Source organism: Phyllobates terribilis, unplaced genomic scaffold (genome assembly GCF_046119375.1).
Source record: "Phyllobates terribilis strain yellow unplaced genomic scaffold, ASM4611937v1 Scaffold_2__4_contigs__length_985480577, whole genome shotgun sequence".
In the NCBI taxonomy this organism is placed as follows: Eukaryota; Metazoa; Chordata; class Amphibia; order Anura; family Dendrobatidae; genus Phyllobates; species Phyllobates terribilis.
In genome coordinates, this window is record NW_027362762.1 from 348,435,279 (window position 1) to 348,460,654 (window position 25,376).

Consider the following 25,376-nt stretch of genomic DNA (forward strand, 5'->3'; position numbering starts at 1 on the left):
CTTACCTGAGAGTGAGATATCACACCTCTGGGTGAGGTGCAATACCTCTGTAGCAACCGAGCCCTCAGGGTGCTACAGTTCCATTTATCTTCAGCCTAGGTGACGTATTGTGATACAGGGCCGTGATTTTGGCTATAAAAGGGTCCCCTAGACCCCTACCCCAAGCTTTTTAAGAGAATCATATATGGCGTGCCAGGAGACTCTATGGAATGCTTTCTCAGCATCCAACGAGAGTATCTAATTACAAATTTTTAACTGCATCTAGCCCAGGAAATACTTTGTGCCTAGTAGCAGTGTCTGCTAGTCAGCGGATTATCCCGGCTGTTAAGCAAGCTATACCACCTGTAGTTTGGACACTTAATTTTTTCAAAGGAAATGCTTCGGGACCACGGGATACTCAGTGAAGAGCATCAGGAGGCACCCCAAGGCATAGGGGCTGGGACTGGCAGTAGGATGCCTTGCGGTGGACAGCCGAGCTCGATCCTTATAAAAGCTTTTTAACTGCAGCAGCTTTAGTGGACGCTACTGGAGCTGGAATTACGCGGCTGCTGGCATGAGACTTGCCCTCCAATAGATCCTTGTAAATGGATTTAAAGTGTATTCATTCAAATTAGAGAGACAATTTAAATTAAAAAGCTTAGAGCTGCCTCCACCACAGGGGGGCTCGCTCGACCCACCAGCGGACAGGCACCAGTATTGGGAGAGGGGGGCTGGCCGTCAGGTTCACCGCGGCTCTGGCACAAACCCGGCGACACGGAGGTGGCACGGGCAGGAGCGGACTGAACGTGTCGGCTTCTCACTTTTTGGATTTTAGAAGGGCATGACATGCCTATATTTGTGTCTCCCCCTCCTTTTACGCCTCCACCTCTTTTCTTTTCTCATGACTATATGTACTTGTCACTTTTCCATGTGTTAGTTGTGTCTTCTGAGCAGTTTGTCAGCTTTTGGACACCTTTGAAGGTGTTTTCTATGTGTTTCTATGTGTTTTTGTTTGCCTGCCATTGGTTTTAACGGTGTTCGAAGGTGTTCGACGAACCGAACCGAACTCGTACACTACGGGGGTGGCTCAACACTAATCCTATCCTAAAAAACAGGTGCATGATTTGGTGCAAATCCTTTCTAATATCTTCTTTAATTACTATAGCTAGTTTTAATAAGTGTGCCATGGTGTAAATTTCTGAGTCAGGCCGAACTTTTGTCCTGGTGCCCCATGACCCTTGTTACACCCTGTAACAACATTTTTTTCTGAGTCTCCTGTATTCAGCGTCTCTGTAATCTGGTCTTCCGTCTTTTCAGTCTGATTACTCCCACCACAGAGACTGACCTTTATAACACTTCTGATGTATCTTTGGACATGACATTTGCTGGAATTATATATGACCTGCACCCATGTATTTATGGCGCCACCTATAGTCTCTGTTTCTGCTGTCGCTATATGTGTAGCAGATGAGGCATTTTATCACATGCAGTATTTGCTGCCAAATCAGGTTTCATTTCTGGAATACTGAGTGTCAGCGATCACTCTCATCAATGTCACTCTGTAAGGTGAAGTGCAGACAAATAATCCACATACCACAATATGCCACAATATATTTTGCACTCTGCCTTTTATCATGGAGATCTCCGGTATCCTGCAGTGCAGTGTGACCCATACAGGTAAGTGTGGCTGCTTTTTTCTGCGAAATATTTTGCAATGCATTTTCTTTTTCTTTTTCATTTATGCAATTTATGTGATCAATACAGTTTTCATTTCCAGTACATACTTTCTTTTATTGCTTGTGGTTGAGTAAATTAAATAGATTTTTTTCAGTGGTTGTGTTATTATGTATTATTCATTAAATAAAAGAACACCTAATGGTGAAGTAATGACATAAACAAACAAAAACTTATATAGAGTAAATTTTATAAGATTATTTGAAAGATTACAAATATATGACTGGACTTTGTACACAACAATACATTATATTGGACTTTTCTTCTACATATAAAATCTATTTTTTTTACATTTTTATGTGTATAGAATTCTTTCTCTTTTTCTAAGCGGTAAGGGCTCGCTCACACTGGTGTATAATACGGAGGAGTGCAATGCAAGAAAATATCGCAATGCACTCTGACCAATGTTGTTAAATGAGTCAGAGCTCGTCTGCAATTTTTTTCTCAGCTTGAATCAGACTAAAGAAAAAATCCCAGCATGCTGCGATTGGATGCGAGAATTGGACCGCACTCAAGACAATGGATGCAAGAAAAATAATGGATGCAAGAAAGAATAATATATCTATATTTAGAAATTTGTTTCTTCAATTTTTACTGGACACACAAAGTCCTCTACAGCCTTAGACAACACAAGATACATATCTCTTTCTTAAGGTAACCATGCATATTAACCCCTTCTCGACATGCGCCGTACATGCACGGCTCTGCGGGAGTTGCGTTCCCGCAAAGAGCAGTACATGTACGGCACGGTGATTGGGCGGGCTCACACTGAGCGCCACCACGATCACATGCGGGTGTCAACTCTGTGTGAGAGCTGACACCCCGCAGCACTGCCCACGATCAGTGCTAGCACCGATCATGGGCGTTTAACCCCTCTGATGCCGCTGTCACTAGTGACAGAGACATTGCAGGGCATCGTAGAGGGAGTGGGCTCCCTCTGTGATCCCATCAACACAACGCAATGTGATTGATGGTCCCACGATGGCTGCGGGGTCCTTCAAGGTCCTGCAGGAAGGTGGCCTGTCAGCACCTGCTCAGAGAGCAGGAGCTGAGACGCCTCCTTCCTGCCTGTCAGATGCTGCTCTGATGCTCTGCAGTGCAGATGCATTGCAGAGCATCAGATCAGGGATTTGAAAGTTTGATAATGATGTCCCACCCTGGGACAATATAAAAAAGTAATAAAACATTTAATAAAAATTATAAAAATATTTTTTAAAAAAATCACAAAATAAAAAAAAATAAAAAAATGAATCCAATAAATATATTTATATGTGTAAAAAAACCAAACAATTAAAGTATACATATCTGGTATCGCTGCTTCAGTATTGACCCAACCTATAAAACTGTCCCACTAGTTAACCCCTTCAGTGAACACCTTAAAAAAAAAAGAAGTAAAAAATAAGGCAAAAACCGATGATTTATCATCATACCGCCAAACAAAAAGTAAAATAAAACGCGATCAAAAATCCGCCTGTAAATAAAAATGGTACCACTGAAAACATCATCTTGTTCCCCAAAAAACAAGCTGCCATACAGCTCTGTCAGCACAAAAATAAAAAAGTTACAGCTCTCAGAATAAAGCGATGGCAAAATAATTATTTTTTCTATGAAATAGTTTTTATTGTGTAAAAAGCGCAAAAACATAAAAAAGATATAAGTATGGTATCGCTGTAATCGCACCAACCTGAAGAATGAGTCTACCTTATCAATTTTATCACACGCGGAACGGCATAAAAAATCCCCAAAAAATAATTCCTGAATTGCTGGATTTGTTAATTCTGCCTCCCAAAAAAACGGAATAGAAAGTGATCAAAAAATGTCACGTGCCCAAAAATTGTAACAATAAATACGTCAACTCGTTCTGCAAAAAACAAGCTGTCACATGACTCTGTCAGCCAAAATATGGAAAAATTATAGCTCTTAAAATATGGCAATGCAAAAACTTGTTTTCACAATAAAAAGCGTCTTTTGGTGTGTGACAGCAGCCAATCATAAAAACTCGATATAAATCTGGTATTGCTGTAATCGCACCGATCCGAAGAATAAAGTTGTCTAATCACTTATGCCGCATGAGCAGTCGTAGAAAAAAAATAAATTCTTCACATGCTGTTGATTGGTTCTTTGTGCCTCCCAAAGATTGCAGTAAGGCTCGGCTCACATTTATCCGGCACTCTGCGCTGAGCGCTTGAAGCGGGGTTTTCGTGTAAATGTCTGAAATATGTGATTCAGATGGAACCCCTGGCGGAAGATTCCCTGTAATGAGGCAGATGGGCGCACTGTGGACGCCGTAGGACCTGTGATCCCATGGTGTCCGTCTTTTTATTAGACGTGCATAAAAGTGCTGTTGGACACATTTCTGTGCACTTCTGAAAAGAAGAACGACGCTGAACAGAGGCCAGACGGAGTCCAGACTAATCTGCTGCCTCAAAATAGTGAATGGATCCCTTGGGGATTTAATCTAAATCACATCACTTGGAGATTTAGATGGAAACCCTTATATAAGTGCTCAGCGTAAAGCGCAGGAAAAACGTGATCCAAAATATTATGTAAAATGTTCCCAATAAAAGCTTCAACTCCATTCACAAAAAAAGCCCTCACTTAGGTCTGTCATCTGTTAATAATAATATAGGGGCTTCCACATTACTGGTAGTACAAAGGCTCTGGAAAAACTAAATGGCTCCTCGCACTCCAAAAGAAATCCAGCGAATTCTGCGCTCCCAAATCCAAATGTCCCCCTCAATTCTGCGCTCCAGTGTGTGTCTAAACCACAGTTAACGTCCACATGTTTGGCGTTCCTGTAGCAATAAGAACCTGCCTAATTTATTGGTGCATGTCTCCAGAAGAACGAGCTGGGCATAGTGTACTGGTCACTACAACGCACTGGTCATTACAGCATACTGGTCACTATAACGACAGTTTGTAATCTTCACTTAGCAACATCCACTGCTGCTTGTTTCTGGAAAACACCCATGTAGTCAAAATCGGCACTACACCTGTAGATAAATTCATATAAATTCACAAAGGGGTATAATTTCCAAAATGGGGTCACTTGAGGGGGATTCTGCTATTCTAGCATGTAGGGTCTCTGTATATGGAGTCTGCAAACTATTCAGGAGGCAAAAAGCCCTCCGTACCTCCCGAGTCTTGCCGTGTGGCTAAGCAGTACTGTACAGCCACATATGGGGTAGTTCTACATTCAGCAGAAATTGTGGGACACATTTTGGTGCCATTTTTACCCATTTCCCTGAGTGAAAATGTAAAATCTGGGCCTAAAACTAATTTTTTGTGGTAAAAATGTAATTATTTTTTCTTCACTGCCCAATGGTATAAAATTGTGTGACACATGTGGTGTCAATATGATGACTGCACCCCTAGATAAATTCATTGAGAGGTGTAGTTTGTAAAATGAGGTCACTAATGGGGGGGGTTCAGCTGATCTGGCACCTCAGGGGCTCTACCAATGTGACATGGCACCCTCAAACCAGTCCAGCAAAATCTGAATTCCAATATGGTGCTTCTTCCATTCTGAGCTTTGCACTGTGCCTCAAAAGTAGTTTTTGACCTCATATGGGGTATCTGCATACTTAAGAGAAATTGCACAACAAATTTTGTGGTCCATTTTCTCCTGGCACATCAGGGGCCACCCATCTAGATAAGTTCCCTGAGGGGTCTAGTTTCCAAAATGGTGTCACTTGTGGGGGGTTTCCACTGTTTAGGCACATCAGGGGCTCCCCAAACGTGACATGGCGTCCGCTAATTATTCCAGAAAATTTGACATTCAAAAAGTCAAATGGCACTCCTTCCCTTCCAAGCCCTGCCATACGCCCAAACAGTGTTTTTTCCCCACATATGGGGTATCAGCTTACTCATGAGTAATTGTACTACAAGTGGTATGGGGTAATTTCTCCTGTTATTCTTATGAAAATGCAAAATTGGGGTCTGAAAAACATTTTTGTGGGAAAAATGTGAAAATTTTATTTTTACGGCTCAATGTTATAAACTTCTGTGAAGCACTTGGGGGTTCAAGGTGCTCACCACTCATCTAGATAAGTTCCCTGAGGGGTCTAGTTTCCAAAATGTCACTTGTGGGGGGTTTCCACTGTTTAGGCTCATCAGCAGCCCTACAAACACGACATGGCATCCGTTAATTACGCCAGCAAGTTTTACATTTAAAAAGTCATATGGCGCTTCTTCCCTTCGGAATCCTGCCGTACGCCAAAGCAGTGATTTTCCCCCACATATTGGGTATTCGTGTGCTCAAGAGGAACTGCACAAAAAATTTGGGGTTCATTTTCTCCTATTACTCTTGTGAAAGTAAAAAAATGGGTCTAAAATAACATTTTTGTAAAAAAAAGTTAAATGTTTATTTTTTCCTTCCACATTCCAAAAATTCCCGTGAAGCACCTGAAGGATTAATAAAGTTCTTGAATGTGGTTTTGAGCACCTTGAGGGGTGCAGTTTTTAGAATGGTGTGACTTTTGGGTATTTTCTTTCATATAGACCCCTCAAAGTCATTTCAAATGTGATGTGGTCTCTAAAAAAAATGGTTTTGTACATTTTGTTCAAAAAATGAGAAATCGCTGGCCAACTTTTAACCCTTATAACTTCCTAACGAAAAAAAATGTTGGTTCCAAAATTTTGCTGATGTAAAGTAGACATGTCGGAAATGCTATTTATTAACTATTTTGTGCGACATATCTCTCTGATTTAAGGGCATAAAGATTAAAATTTTGAAATTTGCAAAATTTTCGCCAAATTTCCTTTTTTTCACAAATAAACGTAAGTCATATCAAATAAATGTTACCACTATCATGAAGTACGAATATGTCATGAAAAACAATCTCAGAATCAGGGGGATCCATTGAAGCATTCCAGAGTAATTACCTCATAAATTGACAGTGGTCGGAATTAAAAAAATTGGCCTGGTCAGGAAGGTAAAAACAGGCTTCGTTGTGGTCGGAATTAAAAAAATTGGCCGGGTCAGGAAGGTGAAAACAGGCTTCGGGGTGAAGGGGTTAAATAAAAGTCAGAAAGCATTCGTCTTATGAGCTCAACATCTGACTTAAGGCCCCCACCTTTTGGTTGCACAATGATTTTCCTTCTCTAGGGTTCTTCTCAGATATTCATTACACAGGTGCTCCAGAATACCAACACTGAGGTGGATGACCTAAAGCCCCTTTGGTGGTGATAAATGTAGAAGCCCAGACTCTTCACACACAAGGACAGTTGCCGTGGGGTGGTGTGGGATCTAAAGAACAGTTCAATCTGCATTAGGCGGGGTATTCATGAAGACGTGAAAAACTGTATTGTACCGTCTGAAAAGATGGACACCAATGAAATGGAACATAAATGGAACTTACAGTTTCACACTTCAGACTCCGTTTGCCTTACTAACATTAATGGCTCCATCAAGGCCATATCTGAATTCAATTTTTTTAGGGGATTCAGATGGAAGATCTGAATGGGAACATTAATGTACTGCAAAATGCAGTGTGAAAAACCACTTACATTTTGGATATCAGTATTGATGTATCTTGTATATTACTTGTTTTTACCTTTTTTGATTAAACAAAAATCAAAATTAGGGTTTCCCCGAGAAGAGTATTCTTTCATGGGTTCAAAAATGCTAAAAACGCTGGGAAAGTTTACTGTCATGTCCCATGATTTGGGAATTTACAGACTGCATTGAAGTTCTTTCAGTTGTCCTGTATTGCTGTTTTGTTGCTATGCAGTAACGTTTGTAGAAGTTTGTCCTGACTTTCTCCCTGTCTCCCTCTGATGTGGCTGTGATGTAACTAACCCCTCCCTTCTTCCCCATCTTCTTTCCTCATTCTCCATTTTAGCTATGATAGAAGCTCATGTGCTTATACCCTGTATCTAACAAAGGTCTTTTTACCTGCTGCATGTTTGCATATTATCAAGCATTCTGCAAGAAAATAAATCTTCTTCTGAATCTTCATCAGCATGCTGCTGTCAAGTTAAACTATCTGAGGACATCGCCGTTGTGAGTATGGTTAAAAGAGACAGCCTAGAAACGGTGTCTCACAGCCCCCTATGCTCGCAGCTCAGCTATGGAGTCAGAAAATTTACCATGGATGGCCTATGATCAAGTGTACTGCTATTTCTGGCGGAAAGTGGACGTGGCTTTTTACTCTACCAAAATTCTTGCAGAGTCGGTCCACAATTACCACTTATCCGAATGGTGGACAATTAACCCCTTGATGACCAGAGCATTTTCCGTTTTTTGCTCCCCTTCTTCCCAGAGCCATAACTTTTTTATTTTTCTGTCAATATGGCCATGTAAGGGCTTATTTTTTGCGGGACAAGTTTTACTTTTGAACCACATCACTGGTTTTACCATATCATGTACTGGAAAATGGGGAAAAAAATCCAAGTGCGGTGAAATTGCAAAAAAGTGCAATTCCACAGTTGTTTTGTTTTTTTTACCACTTTCACTGAATGCCAAAAATGATGTACCATTATTATTCTCCAGGTCATTACAAGTTTGTAGATACCAAACATGTACAGGTTCTTTTTTATTTAACTGCTGAAAAAAAAATCTAAAGTTTGCTAAAAAAAAATGCGCCATTTTCTGAGACCCGTAGCGTCTCCGTTTTTCGTGATCTGTAGCCGGTTGAGGGCTTATTTTTTGCACGCCGAGATGACGTTTTTATTGATACCATTGTGGGGTAGATATGATGTTTTGATCGCCCGTTATTGCATTTTATTGCAATGTTGTAAAAAGTAAGAATCTGGCACTCCCAATTTCAGTGAAAAGATTTCAAAAACTATTTTTTATTATCATGATTCATTACAGTTAACGTTTCGGCCTCATTCGGCCTTCATCAGAACTGTGAATACAATTGACAAGAAATACATATGAGTATAAATTCCATGTTTCAGCATATGTAACAGACAGTTAATACATATATGAATCAAGTTTTAAAGGAAATAATTACAAAGACAATATGCGGAAAAAAGAAAAATAATTAATCAAAATAGTTCTTAGTATAGAGCGTAAGGGCTGCATTCAGTGATAGTGATTCACAGGCATAGAATAAAGCAATAAACATTGCAGCAAAACTAATAATAATGTATAAGACATTGGTTACCCAGAATCTGCCCAGTGGATACAAGGGGAGTCAACCAGTGGCTGCAAAAAACAGAGTGAGATAACAAATTTCATTATACATGTATAAACAATCATATTGTAGCACTTCTATGCAGCCTCTGGAGCCAGGCATTACTCACCAGGGTTATATGGAAGAGAAAAATATCGATGCTCAGCAAAGCGCTTGGGGAAAAGCACTACCGTGCTGTGTGTGATGCGCTATATGACCCAGGTGTCGGCTATGTATTTATACTCTCCCCCACTTCCGGGATGCTTCGTTGATCCAGCATCGCGGGGCCACGTGGTGTACTGCAATACGCGTCACCGGAAGTGACGCGTCAAGAGGAAACTGTCGCCGTGCGGCGCCATGTTGGTGGGCTGTTAATCAGATCACAAGATCTGAAATGCGATACCTCCTCGGAAATACAGGGAAGGATAGTGTATTGAGCAGAATGACAGGGAATATACAGTATTGTATTAGTTTAAGGGATAATAACGGAATATGTACGCATTAACTACATAAAGGATTTTGTATAGAGAGCTGATTAGGTCGGGGATATATGAAAAGATGAGTATATAGAGAAATGCTATGCATGACGGATGGAGAGAAATCTAACAATAGAAATAAAGAAAGAAATAAAAATAAAAATACAAGAAAAATTATGGAGAAAACATGAGTGCAAAAAAAGGGGGGGAGGGGGAAAAAAAGGAAGGATAGAAAAAATAAAAATAAAAATAAAAAATAAAAAATAAAAAGCCGGTACATGTTCATTCTGTCATTCTGCTCAATACACTATCCTTCCCTGTATTTCCGAGGAGGTATCGATATTTTTCTCTTCCATATAACCCTGGTGAGTAATGCCTGGCTCCAGAGGCTGCATAGAAGTACTACAATATGATTGTTTATACATGTGTAATGAAATTTGTTATCTCACTCTGTTTCTTGCAGCCACTGGTTGATTCCCCTTGTATCCACTGGGCAGATTCTGGGTAACCAATGTCCTATACATTATTATTAGTTTTGCTGCAATGTTTATTGCTTTATTCTATGCCTGTGAATCACTATCACTGAATGCAGCCCTTACGCTCTATACTAAGAACTATTTTGATTAATTATTTTTCTTTTTTCTTATTTCAGCATATTGTCTTTGTAATTATTTCCTTTAAAACTTGATTCATATATGTATTAACTGTCTGTTACATATGCTGAAACATGGAATTTATACTCATATGTATTTCTTGTCAATTGTATTCACAGTTCTGATGAAGGCCAAATGAGGCCGAAACGTTAACTGTAATGAATCATGATAATAAAAAATAGTTTTTGAAATCTTTTCACTGAAATTGGGAGTGCCAGATTCTTACTTTTCATAAATTGGAGTGGAATCCTATCTGAGCAACCATAAGTTTAAAGAGTGCCATGTATCCCCCCTTATTGCAATGTTGTGGCGTCCAAAAAAATGTGACCCATTAGCGACCCTCGATCATGTGACGGGGTCACCAATGGGCTGGGCCAAAGCGCGAGTTAAATGCCGCTGTCAGATATTGACAGCAGCATTTAACTGGTTAACAGCCGTGGGTGGATCGTGATTCCAGTCGCGGCTGTTGCGGGCACATGTCAGCTGTATAGATCAGCTGACATGTGCCCGAAAAGGTGCGCACCAAACAGGGGGATCTGACATGGGGTGTACTATTACGCTCCACTTCAGAAAGGGGTTAATGTGGGATTCCTACTACTCACGAGATCAGGGGACGTGTACCTCATACTTTAATGGAATGTAAAATGGTTTTGGCGCCATTGGTGTTGTGCATCACTGTATCATCAGGGAGTCCATCTTTACCATCAGTGTGTCATCAGTGTTTGGTCCGTGAATCTGTTTTTATCATCAGTGTGGTCATCAGTGTTTTTCACATATGGATAAATAAATAAATTACAAAGTTTCTCCTATACTTAGCAATGTTAAAGACAGACAGCATACAGATGCCATCCTTGTGCTGTACTGTATGTGTTTTTTGGAGGAGGGAGGATGCTGTGAAGGAAACATGGCCAGGCTCATCAAAGACCTTGCAGAATGTCTGGAGGTTGGAGACAAGAAGATCCCCTCTCTACCATAAGGGATTGAGCCACACCAGAGCTTCGCCTGTAAGATGAGACATGATGAATGCCACTTTGGCCCGATCTGAAGCAAACTCATGTGCCAAGAGTTCAAAGTGCAGCGTTCATTGATAGATAGAATCACAGACTAGACTAGACTAGAATCACCGTGATAAGGTGGTGGAGCCGACAGATGGGTTCCAGAATCAGGAACATAGCTGGTAGGCTGGTGAGTCACAGTTGCCACAGCTTGGATAGGAACGGATGCGGCCGCAGATATCAGCGTATCCAAGCGGGTGGTCACTGTCCACAGATAAGAGAAGATTTTGTCCTGCTGGTCTTTCTGTCAAGAGACTTCCTGGTACAGGTAGGAGATAAAGGAAGATTGAGAGTCAGTGAATTCCAAGACTTGAGCAAGCTGTAACATCCGTGGTAGTGGAATCACTGTGTCATGGACTGAGGAGAGCCTGGAAGGGCGTAACTAGGTGACCACCTGACTCTTCGCTAGAGCCTTTGATGATGGAATTAGACTTGCTTCCTGATGGACGCCAGGTGCTACTCCAAGACGGACTTTGGACACACAGCAGCTAACCCCCAAAGGGACACAGAGTTGGAACAGCAGGTGCTGGCAGGGACAGCTGGTATACAGGCAGGCACAGCAGGTGCAGGCAGGAACGGCTGGTATACAGGCAGACATGGCAAGTGCAGACAGGTACAACTTGTAGTTAGATAAGGTCCGATTTGAAATGGACAATATTCACATAGGTGGTCACCACCAAATATATAACTATTTGAAAATAGGAAGGGTACCAAGGAGGAAAAGAATGTGAAAAAAATGTAACTTTTAACAATAAAACTAAAAATATTGATAAAACAGATTATCATACATCCAAAGGGATGTATATTGGGCCACTGCTGTAGTGAATTATGAACAGCTATGACCTACAAAGTCCTGACTTCAATGTGACAGCACCAATACAAAATATTCCACAACCAATGTCCCCACAATTAGATGGTTGGGTGTTATAGAAATCTCCTATCTAGGGATCCCATCTATCCCCGTCTTTGCCTATCAAAAATTATTTTTATTTTTATTAAATGTGCCGTATAATGAGAGACATCCACAATATGAAAGGTGGCTAGTATAAGGACCACCATCCATCAACCTCATATTTTGTTATATATCAGGTCTGTGGGACTGATATACTTATATCTATAGTAAGTGAAAAAACGACAAATATATCATTATCATAGTTTTGATGCCTTCAGTGTGAATGTACAATTTTCATAGTCAAGAAAATACAGAAAAATCTTTAAATGAGAAGGTGTGTCCAAACTTTTGGTCTGTACTGTATACCGTCCCTCGTATATGATCCCCATCACTGCCTTACATATCCCCGCCTTCTGTTCATACTTGTGGGGTTTAACATTTGTCACCATACAGGGTGCCCGGGACAGGGTATCCGCGTTTGCCAGGGCAATGTTCTACAGAGACACTGAAATTTTGCAGTGACATAAACCACCTGGTGACTCGCGCATTCCTCTCCTTGGCGTTCCTCATCCATACCAAGGGTGAGTGGTTCGTCACCAAGTGGAACTGATGCCTGAGTAAATAATAACGTAGCGACTCCAAGGCCCACTTAATAGTAAAACACTCCTTCTCTACCACGCTATAGTTTTTCTCTGCCGGGATAAGTTTTCTACTCAAGTAGGTGACCAGGTGCTCTTCACCATTCACTTTTTGTGACAATACCGCCCCTAGGCCTACCTCCGACGCATCTGTCTGTACAATGAAGGTTTCCTTGAAGCTGGGGCTAATGAGGACCCGCTGTCCACACAGGGCCAATTTCATGGACTGAAAGGCTTCTTCTGCCTGAGGGTTCCACTGAACCATTGCCGATTTTTTTCCCTTTCAAGAGATCGGTCAGGGCCACCGTTCTCCCAGCAAAATTAGGTATAAACTGGCGGTAATACCCAAGGATGCCAAGGAACGCCCTCACCTGCTTTGTGCTTGACGGTTTAGGCCATTTTTTTTATGGCCTCAACTTTATTGATTTGGTGCTTGATAATTCCTCAGCCAATCACATACCCCAAATATTGGGCTTCTTCTAGCCCTATCGCTAGTGTTGAGCGATACCTTCCGATATCGGGAAATATCGGATCGGATTGGATCGGACCGATACCCAAAAAGTATCGGATATCGCGGATTCAGAAGCCGGAAACAAATGCATGTCAATGGGAAACAAATATCGGAATGAAAATAAACCCTTTCTTTCCTTGTAGGCAAATTCTACATGAAGGAAAACAGCTAAGACTAATGTAGAATGTATTGGGGGAGGTGGGGGAGACAATAAAGGCATAGAGGTTTAGCCCAATCAAATGGAATAGCAGGAATTAATATTTTTTTTAAGACGTTCTGAGTTATGGAAATATTGACTATGTTAAGTTTTTTTATATTTTGTCAGATATTTATGATTCACTACTTCCATGCTCTTCACCTTCTTTTTTACTTCTCCCACACTTTCTCCTTCATCATCCTCAGCATCAGCATCTTTTTCATCAACTTCTTCTTCACCTTCTTCATCTTCTTCTTCTTCGTATTATTCTTTTTTTTTACATTCTTCATATTCTTCTTATTCAGCTATTATTCTTCTTCATATTCTACTTCTTCATCTTCATATTCTTCTTCTTCATTATATTATTATTTGTGACAGGCATTCCTGTAGTTGTTATCTATAAAAGTTTGAACATTACACCTTTCGTTCTGCCCGTCACAAAAGATTTACAACAGGATTTGTCCACGATCAGTTTGGCCTGCAGCAGCAGGTCTTTTCCAGGGGCACCACGAGGAGGAACGGACTCACCCCCATACACTGCTTAGTCATCTTCTGCTTATAATTTAGATAATATCTTTTGCTCTGATTTTTAGTCTTATGCTTAATGTTCTTCCGCTTTTTGTTCTGCAGCTTTTTGTACTTCTGCTTCTTGGTTTTCTGTCTCTTGTTCTTCTGTATCTTGGTGGTTGTCTTCTTTTTCTTTGTCCCCTTGGTCATCTTCTTCAGGGTCATCTTCTTGGTCTTCTTTGAGGTGGTCTTCAGGGTCGTTGTCTTCAGGGTCGTCTTCTTCGGGGTCCTCGTCTTCTTCGGGGTGGTCTTCAGGGTCATCGTCTTCAGGGTCGTCATCTTCGGGGTCCTTGTCTTCTTCGGGGTGGTCTTCAGGGTCGTCGTCTCCATGGTCGTCGTCTTCAGGGTCGTCGTCTTTGGGGTCCTCGTCTTCTTCGGGGTGGTCTTCAGGGTCGTCGTCTTTAGGGTCGTCGTCTTTGGGGTCCTCGTCTTCCTCGGGGTGGTCTTCAGGGTCCACGTCTTCAGGGTCCTCGTCTTCGGCGTCCTCGTCTTCTTCAGGGTGGTCTTCAGGGTCGCCGTCTTCAGGGTCGTCGTCTTCGGGGTCCTCGTCTTCTTCGGGGTGGTCTTCAGGGTCCTCGTCTTCAGGATCCTCGTCAGGGAGATCCAGAGTGATTACCAAGAACCATTTCAAAAAGCTTCAACTTGGAAATGTAGCAGGAGGTACAAGAAGGCTGAGGAACTGCCGAGAACCAGCTGATGGTACTGGAATCCGGATGGGTAGCAGAAGGTACAAGAGCCAATGGAACTGCCGAGGACCAGCTGATGGTACTGGAACTCGGTTACTAAGCAGGAGGTACCTGTGCCAGAAAGCACGACCAAGGACCAGCAGACGTTGGTGGAACTTGGATACCGAGAAGGAGGCACCTAAGCCAAAGGCACTGCTGAGTACCAGCTGACGGTACTGGAACCCAGATGGGTAGCAGAATGTACAAGAACAAATGGAACTACCGAGGACCAGCTGATGGTACTGGAACCTGGATGGGTAGCAGAAGGTACAAGAGCCAATGGAACTACCGAGGACCAGCTGACGGTACTGGAACTCGGTTACTAAGCAGGAGGTACCTGTGCCAGAAAGCACTACCAAGGACCAGCAGACATTGGTGGAACTTGGATACCGAGAAGGAGGCACTTAAGCAAAATGCACTGCCGAGTACCAGCTGACGGTACTGGAACCCGGATGGGTAGCAGAAGGTACCCATGAAAAAAAAAGTTGCAAGGCTGCGAGCCGGCCGCAGTTACCGAAACCCACAGTCCTACAGGGGGTGCTTGTCTTATTGGCACTATGGAACCAGCCTTCATTGCCAGATCCCGCAGCCCACATAGGAGTCACCTAAACTGCATGCACCATAGAGTCGGCTAACCCGACCGCAACGCGACAGGACAACGCATTGGAGGCAAAGTGACGTTGACACTACCCGGAAACAGCTGGCATGCTGGAACCAGGCTGGGCAGGAGGGAGTACCCATGCCAAAGACACTGCCAAGAACCAGCTGACGGTACTGGAACTCGGATGGGTAGCAGAAGGTGCAAGAGCCAATGGAACTACCGAGGATCAGCTGACGGTACTGGAACTCGGTTACTAAGCAGGAGGTACCTGTGCCAGAAAGCACTACCAAGGACCAGCAGACGTTGGTGGAACTTGGATACCGAGAAGGAGGCACCTAAGCCAAAGGCACTGCCGAGTACCAGCTGACGGTACTGGAACCCGGATGGGTAGCAGAAGGTATCCATGAAAAAAAGTTGCAAGGCCGCGAGCAGGCCGCAGTTACCAAAAGCCACAGTCCTACAGGGGGTGCTTGTCTTATTGGCACTATAGAACCAGCCTTCATTGCCAGATCCCGCAGCCCACATAGGAGTCACCTAAACTGCAGGCACCATAGAGTCGGCTAACCCGACCGCAACACGACAGGACAAAGCATTGGAGGCAAAGTGACGCTGACACTACCCGGAAACAGAGTGGAGCCAGAGGCCTAATTGGAGCAAGTTTAAAATCTGTAGTAGTGTGAATGTGGACAGAGCAGGAGAAATTGCCGTACACACAGCAGGGGAACAGCTGATGTTACTGAACCCCAATAACACGTCAGCAAGTGTTGACTGTGCAGACGGCACTTCTGAGCGCCAACTGGCGGTGTTGGAGCTCAGGGATAATAGTGAAAACAGAGGAGCCAGAGGTGTAATTGGAGCAACTTTAAAATCTGTAGTAGTGTGAATGTGGACAGAGCAGGAGAAATTGCCGTACACACAACAGGGGAACAGCTGACGTTACTGAACCCCAATAACACGGCAGCAAGTGTTGACTGTGCAGACTGCACTTCTGAGTGCCAACTGGCGGTGTTGAAGCTCTGGGATAATACTGAGAACAGAGGAGCCAGAGGTGTAATTGGAGCAACTCTAAAATCTGTAGTAGTGTGAATGTGGACAGAGCAGGAGAAATTGCCGTACACACAGCAGGGGAACAGCTGACGTTACTGAACCCCAATAACACGGCAGCAAGTGTTGACTGTGTAGACGGCACTTCTGAGCGCCAACTGGCGGTATTGGAGCTCAGGGATAATACTGAAAACAGAGGAGCCAGAGGTGTAATTGGAGCAACTTTAAAATCTGTAGTAGTGTGAATGTGGACAGAGCAGGAGAAATTGCCGTACACATAGCAGTGGAACAGCTGACGTTACTGAACCCCAATAACACGGCAGCAAGTGTTGACTGTGCAGACTGCACTTCTGAGCGCCAACTGGCGGTGTTGGAGCTCAGGGATAATACTGAAAACAGAGGAGCCAGAAGTGTAATTGGAGCAACTTTGAAATCTGTAGTAGTGTGAATGTGGACGGACAGAGCAGTAGAAATTGCCGTACACACAGCAGGGGAACAGATGACGTTACTGAACCTCAATAACACGGCAGCAAGTGTTGACTGTGCAGATGGCACTTCTGAGCGCCAACTGGCGGTGTTGGAGCTCAGGGATAATACTGAAAACAGAGGAGCCAGAGGTGTAATTGGAGTAAGTTTATAATCTGTAGTAGTGTGAATGTGGACAGAGCAGGAGAATTTGCCGGACACACAGCTGGGGATCAGCTGACGTTACTGAACCCCAATAACACGGCAGCAAGCATTGACTGTGCAGACGGTACTTCTGTGCAGCAACTGGCGGTGTTGGAGCTCAGGGATTACAGTTCAGGTGGTAGAAACATGAACACAACAGGAGACCTGGATACTGTTGCCAACCAATTATTTATTCTGGAAGAGGACTGGCAAATTCATGCGAGATCCAGGCCTTTTTTCAGAAAAGTAAGCCGGTCAACGTTATCGGAGGATAGGCGCATGCGACGGTCTGTTAGTACACTACCTGCGGCACTAAAGACGCGTTCCGATAATACACTAGCAGCAGGGCAAGCCAGCACCTCCAATGCATACTGGCTAAGCTCTGGCCATGTATCCAGCTTAGAGACCCAAAACTTGAAGGGGGAAGAGCCGTCTGGGAGTACACTGAGAGGGCAAGACATGTAGTCTGTCACCATCTGATGGAAATGTTGCCTCCTGCTGACTGGAGCCATCTGTGATAGTGTAGACATTTGGGGCGGTGGGGACACAAAACTTTGCCACATTTGGGCCATACTGGTCTTGCCTTGTGCTGAGGCACTGCTTCTGCTCCCTCTTTGTGCAGAGCTTCCTCCACTGCCTTGACGCACTGAGCTGCTTTGTAAAGCACTAGCAGCATTGCTCTCGGTTGGAATGGAGAACATGATGGAATGCACCAGTGCGTCTTGGTACTCCCGCATTTTACGCTCTCGGTTCAACGGTGTTATGAGGCTTTGTAAGTTGTCCCGGTAGCGAGGATCTAGGAGGGCGGACACCCAATAATCAGCCGTGTTGAGAATGTGGGCGATGCAGCGGTCGTTTCTCAGGCACTGCAGCGTGAAATCAACCATGTGCTGCAGACTGCAAACTGGCCAAGAAATGCTGTCCCCTGCTTGAGGCGTGATCTCTGCCTGCTCTGCATCACCCCACCCTCGCTCTAGATACTGACTACTAGAGCATTGTGTACCTCCCTCCTCTGGACAGATGTCTTCCTCCTCCATTGACTCCTCCTCATCCTCCTCACAAAGTGTCCCCTGCCTAGGCCTTTGTGAGGAACCACGTTGCGCAGACAGTACAGAAGCAGATGGCATTTGTGACTCCTCATCCTCCACCTCTTCCAAAACCTCCTCCCTTAATGCTTGCAGTGCTTTTTCAAGCAGGCAGATAAGGGGGATAGTCATGCTGACTAGTGCATCATCTGCACTCGCCATCCACGTGGAATAATCGAAGGCACGCAAAACGTGGCAAATGTCCTTCATAGAGGCCCACTCAGTGGTGGTGAAGTGTGAACGGCGCGCACTGCAACTTGTTTGCGCCTGCTGCAGCTGGTACTCCATTACTGCTGCCTGCTGCTCACACAACCTCTCCAACATATGTAACGTTGAATTCCACCTGGTGGGTAGGTCACACATGATGCGATGTTCCGGAAAACGTAATCGGTGCTGCAGAGCTGTAATGCGCGATCTTGCATTGCCGGAACGTCGCAAGTGAGCGCACTCTATGCGGACCTTGTGAAGCAGTGCATCAAGATCCGGATAGTCCCTCAAAAAACTCTGCACGACCAAGTTGAGCACATGTGCCAGACATGGGATGTGAGTGAGGTTGTCTAGGCCCAGAGCTGCCACCAGATTTCGGCCATTGTCACACACTACCATGCCTGGCTGGAGATTCGCTGGCACAAACCACACATCGCTCTGCTGCTTGATGGCATTCCAGAGCTCCTGCGCTGTGTGGCTTCGATTCCCCAAAGAAATTAATTTTAATACGGCCTGTTGACGTTTGGCCATGGCTGTGCTCATATCGGTCATCATAACAGGTAACCGTTCACGGGTCGATGTGGAGGTACACCGTGACGGCTCCTGCAGCGCTGATTCAGAGGAACTGGAGTATGAGGATGAGTCAATGTGTACAGACTGGATTCCTGCAATCCTTGGAGTTGGCAAAACGCGTACAGCGCCACTCTCAAGATCTGTACCCGGCTACACAACATTTACCCAATGGGCAGTGAGGGAAAGGTATCGTCCCTGTCCATGCTTACTGGTCCACGCATCAGTGGTCAGGTGGACCTTGCTACTGATGGCGTTTTGTAGCGCATGTTTCATTTTTCCCTCCAAATGCTGTTGCGGGGCAGGGACTGCTTGCCTGCTGAAATAAAAGCGGCTGGGCACGTTGTATTGTGGGACTGCCAATGCCATAAAGTTACGGAAGGTGTCAGTCTCCACCAGCCTGAATGATAGCATTTCAAGGGCGAGTAGTTTAGCAATGCCAGCATTCAGAGCCTCGGTGGTTTGCGGAGTATGGGCGCCTTTTCTCCCATGCCTGTGCTAACGATGGCTGTAGACTGGCCTGGGAGTGTGAGGATGACAGGGAAAGTGGTGCTGTGGGTGGAATTACACTGTGTCTCTGTACAACAGTGCCAGAGGTTCTTCCATGGCGATCCTGTGAGGAAGCCGAACCAGCTGTGTGTGAGCTGGAGGAAGAGGCTACAACACGAGCTGAAGATGTAGTATGCGGCGATGTAGGTTGTCCTAGGTCTTCAGTGTGTTTTTGTAACTCCATCACGTGCTTGGTCCGCACATGTTTCCACATATTTGTGGTATTGAGGTTGCTGACACTTTTCCCTCTTTTCACCTTCTGATTACACAGCTTGCATTTGACAAAGCAAATGTCATCTGCAACTGTGTCAAAAAAGGACCAGGCACTGCAAGTCTTGGGAGCGCCCGCTTTGGGTTTTGGAAGAGCCATGCTCCTAATGGGTGCCGAAGTGGAGGCTACAGGCAACCAAGTCTGCCCCCTCCCTCTCCCTCCTTTTTGGGACATTCGGGGAATCTCTTCCTCAGTGCTGCTCCCACCACCTTCCTGCCCCTAACGCCATTATGGGTCAAGGACTTCATCATCTACACCACCCTCTTCAAACAACTGCTTCTCCTGGGTAGGCTCGACAGCACAGTACGCACCAGAAAGTGGCACCTGAGTCTCATCATCAGATGCGTACTGAGGTGTGCTGCTGACCATAGGCACTGGCCCACCCGCCTCTTCAGATTCAGAGAGACAAAATGGTTGCGCATCACTGCATACTACCTCTTCTTCAAATTCTCGAATTCTGCTTGGCTGGCCCCCTCTTTCCAAGCCCAGAGATTCAGAGAACAGAAGTAGAGATGGCTCCTGTCCAGGGCTCTCTGACTGCCTGGGCAATTTGGCAGGTGGTGAAGAGACAGATGGGTGCTCTTCAGTACTCAGGACCTGAGAGGATCTGGAACTAATTGAAGTCGATGGATTAGCTGCCATCCATCCGACAATGGCTTCAATTTGGTCCTCCCGCAGCAGTGGGGGTACGGCTAGCTCCTACAAAGCTGCGCATAAAGGATTGTTCCCTGGTAAAACTGGGGGATGCTGAGTCACTGGTGCCCGCAGCTGGCACAGAATCCCCACGTCCTCTCCCTGCAGGCACAGAATCCTCACGTCCTCTCCCTGCAGAATCTCCACGCCCACGACCACATGCCTTACTCCCTGCCTTCTTCATCTTGGTAGACTGATAAAGATAGGCAGAAAAGTACTAAGGGCTTAGTGTGCTTATTCCTGAACAGCTGCTAACAGGTATAAGAAACACTAATTTTATAAAGTGTGGACTAGACTTTAATATGAGCTAATGTGGCCTACACAACTGTAAAGTGGAGTGTGTAACATACCTGGCGGCGTCCTTGCATAGTGGTCCATCTCCCACTGTGCAAGAGCGCACACTTGATCTCCAGTCCAGAATGTCTCTCTGGCTTCCCTCCATGCTGTCTGTTTGTGTCTGTTTCTGCTGCTTAAGGGCGGCGCCCGATCACTTCCTGTTTCTTGTACCTGCTGTGGGCACACCCCTTGTGCGTCCTCTGCCTATTGCTGTCTGTCTCCTAGTATTTTAACCAGCTGCTCCAATTAACCCAGGCCTGAGCATTGTGTTTCATTCAGTGTGTGCTTTCACTCTGAAGGTGCCAGGTCCCGTTCTGTGTTCTCTTGTCTGCCTATCCTGGAGGCTGTATTTCCAGGCCTGTCTGAACACGCTCCTAGCCTGTTCCTCCCGCCTTCTAGGGGCCGATTACCTAGACCCGCTCCTGTATCTTGTCTGTCCTGTCTGAACACGCTCCTAGCCTGTTCCTCCCGCCTTCTAGGGAACGATTACCTAGACCCGCTCCTGTATCTTGTCTGTCCTGTCTGAACACGCTCCTTGCCTGTTCGTTCCGACTCTCTGGGGGCCGTATTCCCAGACCCGCTCCTGTATCCTGCTGCAGTGTCGGTCTCCTCCGTACACTCAGTTCCAGTCTGAACTCTCTCCTATCTTTTACCTGTTTTTTCTGTATGTCCGTTCCTTTCCTTTTTCTGCAGAGTCTGAACGCGTACCTAACTCCTGCTTGTTGTCTCTGTACTCCCGTTTGTGAGTTTGTGATCCACTCGCTACCTTACTGCAAGTACCCTGTGGGTATCTGGCTCTGCCTTTCCCTTCCTGTCTGTTCCGTGTGAACTGAGCCCTGTCCCCCCTGCTCTGCCTTGCTCACCGCTCTGGCGGTTCTAGCCTGCTCTGCCTTGCTCACTGCTCGGCAGCCTTGCTCCGCTCTGACCCTTTTGCTCGCTGCTCTGGCAGCCTTGCTCCGCTCTGACTCCTTGCTCACTGCTCCGGCAGTCTCGCTCAGCTCTGACCCTTTGCTCACCGCTCCAGGCGGTCTCGTCCTGCTCTGCTCTTGCTCAGCGCTCCAGGCGGCCTCGTCCTTCTCTGCTCTTGCTCACCGCTCCTGGCGGTCTCGTCCTGCTCTGCTCTTGCTCACCGCTCCTGGCGGTCTCGTCCTGCTCTGCTCTTGCTCACCGCTCCAGGCGGTCTCGTCCTGCTCTGCTCTTGCTCACCGCTCCAGGCGGTCTCGTCCTGCTCTGCTCTTGCTCACCGCTCCAGGCGGTCTCGTCCTGCTCTGCTCTTGCTCACCGCTCCAGGCGGTCTCGTCCTGCTCTGCTCTTGCTCACCGCTCCAGGCGGCCTCGTCCTGCTCTGCTCTTGCTCACCGCTCCAGGCAGTCTCGTCCTGCTCTGCTCTTGCTCACCGCTCCAGGCGGTCTCGTCCTACTCTGCTCTCGCTCACCGCTCCAGGCGGTCTCGTCCTGCTCTGCTCTTGCTCACCGCTCCAGGCGGCCTCGTCCTGCTCTGCTCTTTCTCACCGCTCCAGGCGGTCTCGTCCTGCTCTGCTCTTGCTCACCGCTCCGGGCGGTCTCGTCCTGCTCTGCTCTCGCTCACCGCTCCCGGCGGTCTCGTCCTGCTCTGCTCTAGCTCACCGCTGCGGGCGGTCTCATCCTGCCCTGCTCTCGCTCACCTCTCTGGGCGGCCTCACTCTGCTGTGTTTGTCCGCCACATCTGTGGTTCTTTTCCAGAGTCCCAGTGTGTACTGGGTCCTATCCCGCCTGTGTTCTTACCTGCTAGTGCCTTCCTGTCTGCACTCTAGCCGTGCTTGCCTGTACCCCCCTGCCTGCATACCCGCCTGCCTGCATACCAGTCGTGCCTACCTTTTCCCACCAGTCTGTGTGCCAGCCTAACCTGTCTGTTCCTGTATTCCCCTGTGTGGGTCAACAGCCGTGTCCGGGGTCTGTCCTGGAGTAGCACCTGGTCCCTCTGCTCGGTTCCTCCTTGGTGCACTGGCGTCGTATGCCGTCGTGCGACCCTGGTCGGATCGGGTGAATACCTAGTTACGCCCCTCCAGGCATTCACTCTCCGGCACGGTCCAGTGGAATCACACGCACACGCCGCTCAGCCCGGGCGTGTGCATTACAGCATGCTCAGGCCATGGTTCCCGTTGAGCCCCACGGCCTTCTCTCTCTGAGAAGTTTTCCAGTGAATACGTGCATTAAAAATAAATAAATTTTTTTTTTTCTTTAGCGGAGTTCCAGGCGAATTACGCACCCGTCCAGATGGATCTTTCTGCACTCGTTCCTGCGGATCCGCCACGGTACTTTGGGGATCCAAAACAAAGTCGTGCATTTGTGGAGCAATGCATGCTACACTTCAAGGCCAACCCTCTCTATTTTCCTTCCGATTGGGCTAAAGTGGCCTTTATGATTGACTACCTAGTGGGTGATGCCTTGAAATGGGTCACTCCCCTATGGGAAGCATGGGATCCTGTCGTCCTTGACCTGCTGGCCTTCCTGGTGGCCTTTCGTATGGTCTTCGAGGACCCTAACCCTGAAGCCCCTGCTGAAGCTTCGCTTCCCAATATCCCGGAGCAGCCCCGACGGGTAATGTGTGTGGGTAGCGCACTAGTCCTCCTGCCCGAAGAGACTACTGCCCATCCAGACTCCACACAGGATGACTACTCTCTCCGGAATACTTCTCACAACCTCAAGAGGCAGTCCAGACGTGCTAGACGTAGAGACAAACCGTCACGCCAGGGTCTGTCCTCCCTGAGACCTCCTGACCCCAACCTTGAAGTCCCTACTGAAGCTTCATCTCCCTGTATCCCGGAGAAGCCCCAACGGGTAATGTGCGTGGGTAGTGCACCAGTTCTCCTGCCCGAAGAGACTACTGCCCAACCAGACTCCACACAGGAGAACTTCCTGCACCCGGCATCAGGTGCTTCACCCACTTTAACCAGTGTGCATGTCCAAGGATGCTCCGAAGCTGTGATTACCTCAGAGTCTGTGCACCTCTACTACTTGGCGGAGGACCCCCTGTTGCCTCCTGAATCCTCCGGGATACCACTCGATGACAAATGGAGAGAGACTTCTCTACACCCGGTACTCGATACTTTGTCCGCTCTGTCTTGTGAGCCTGACAATGGGTACCCCAAAGTGGTAGTTACCCCCGAGTCTCTACACCCCTCCGACCAGGCGGAGGACCTCCAGTTGTCTCCAGAACCCTTCGGGGTGCTACCTGGTAACGAAAGGACAGAGACTCTCCTATACTCTGTACCTGATACCTCGCTCGCTTCGTCCAGTGAGTCCAACCTAGTGTACTCTGAAGCAGAGGTTACCCATGAGTCTCTACACCCCTCTGACCAGGCGGAGGACCTCCAGTTGTCTCCAGAACCCTTCGGGGTGCCACCTGGTGGTGAATGGACAGAGACTTTCCAATACTCGGTACCCGATACCTCGCCTGCTTCGTCCAGTGAGTCCGACCTAGTGTACTCTGAAGCAAATGTTTTCTCCGAGCCTCTGCACTCTTCTGACCCGGCGGAGGACCTCCAGTTTTTTCCTGAATCCTCCGGGGTACCACCAGATAACAAAGAGACAGTGACTTTTCCTCATCCTGTACCTGATAACCCGTCTATTTCTTCCTGTGAGTTTGACAAGATGTACCTCGAAGCAGAGATTACCCCCAAGTCTCTGCTCCCCTCCAACCCGGGGGAGGGCTTCCAGTTGTCTCCTGTACCCTCTGGGGTGCCACCTGAAAATATGTGGAGAGAGACTTCCTTGTGTGCTGTTCCTGGTACTCCACCCGTTTCGTCTGTTGCTGAGGATGGCTGGATAGGAGGTAGCATCCTAGCTAACCAGATGAGACCAGTTTTTCCTGTGGACAGTGGAAGTGATCTCCTTGAAGTGAAGGATTGGCCCTCGAATTCCCTGCGGAAGATTCTGGCAGGCCTGAAGAAGAGGGGTTGTAAGGGGGGAGGTACTGTAACATACCTGGCGGCGTCCTTGCATAGTGGTCCATCTCCCACTGTGCAAGTGACGCGCCCCCTGGGACATATTCCTTTTTGAGGGGAATACCCGGCACCGGATCAGATGGGGGGTTGTAGTCTCCGAGCGGCTGTGACCCGGCCCCGTGCCCAGGGCGTCAAGCTCAGTGTTATGTGGCAGCTTTACAGATGTTACTAAAGTTCTTTTGTGTCGACTACGCCACCCGTTGTGATGCGGTCACTGTGGCCGCCGCTGCAGCAGGGTCCGCTGAGGCTGATGGTGGATGCGCAGCTTGGTGGGATAACCCCCAACGGGAGGGGTATAGCCTCAGAGGGGACAGGCGCGGAGGATGGGGGTTGTGGTGGTGCGGTGCAGCCGGCAATGAAGACAGACTCGGGTTGTGCAGTTAAGGGAGTTTACTTACTGCTGATGTTTCGGTCACTCCAGCTGCTAGTGACCACCCGAGCCGTGCTGCGTCCACCAGGTCCTGGATCCAGCCAACCCCCAAACAAGTCCGGAGCGTGGCCCTGAGCTCTCCCTCTGTCCTTTCTTCAGCCGTCCCCACCAGGGATTCACCTAGGTCCAGCTCCCTCGGGCCTTCTTTTGGGACACCCTTGGCCCTGGGTTCCCTGACCCTGCATGTGGTGTGCCTTCGGGGTGAATGTGGTGGGTGACCGTGACAGACACTGCCCACGGTCTCCGGTCTCTGGCTGGGGATTGTTTTTGCCCCCACCAGCTTGGGTTCCGGTACCCTGATGCTGACTCCTCACCCGGTGCTCTAATTTGGGTTCTTGGGTCCCTTCAGTCTTCCCCCTCTGGGTCTTTCTCTGCTCCACTCTCTCTCTC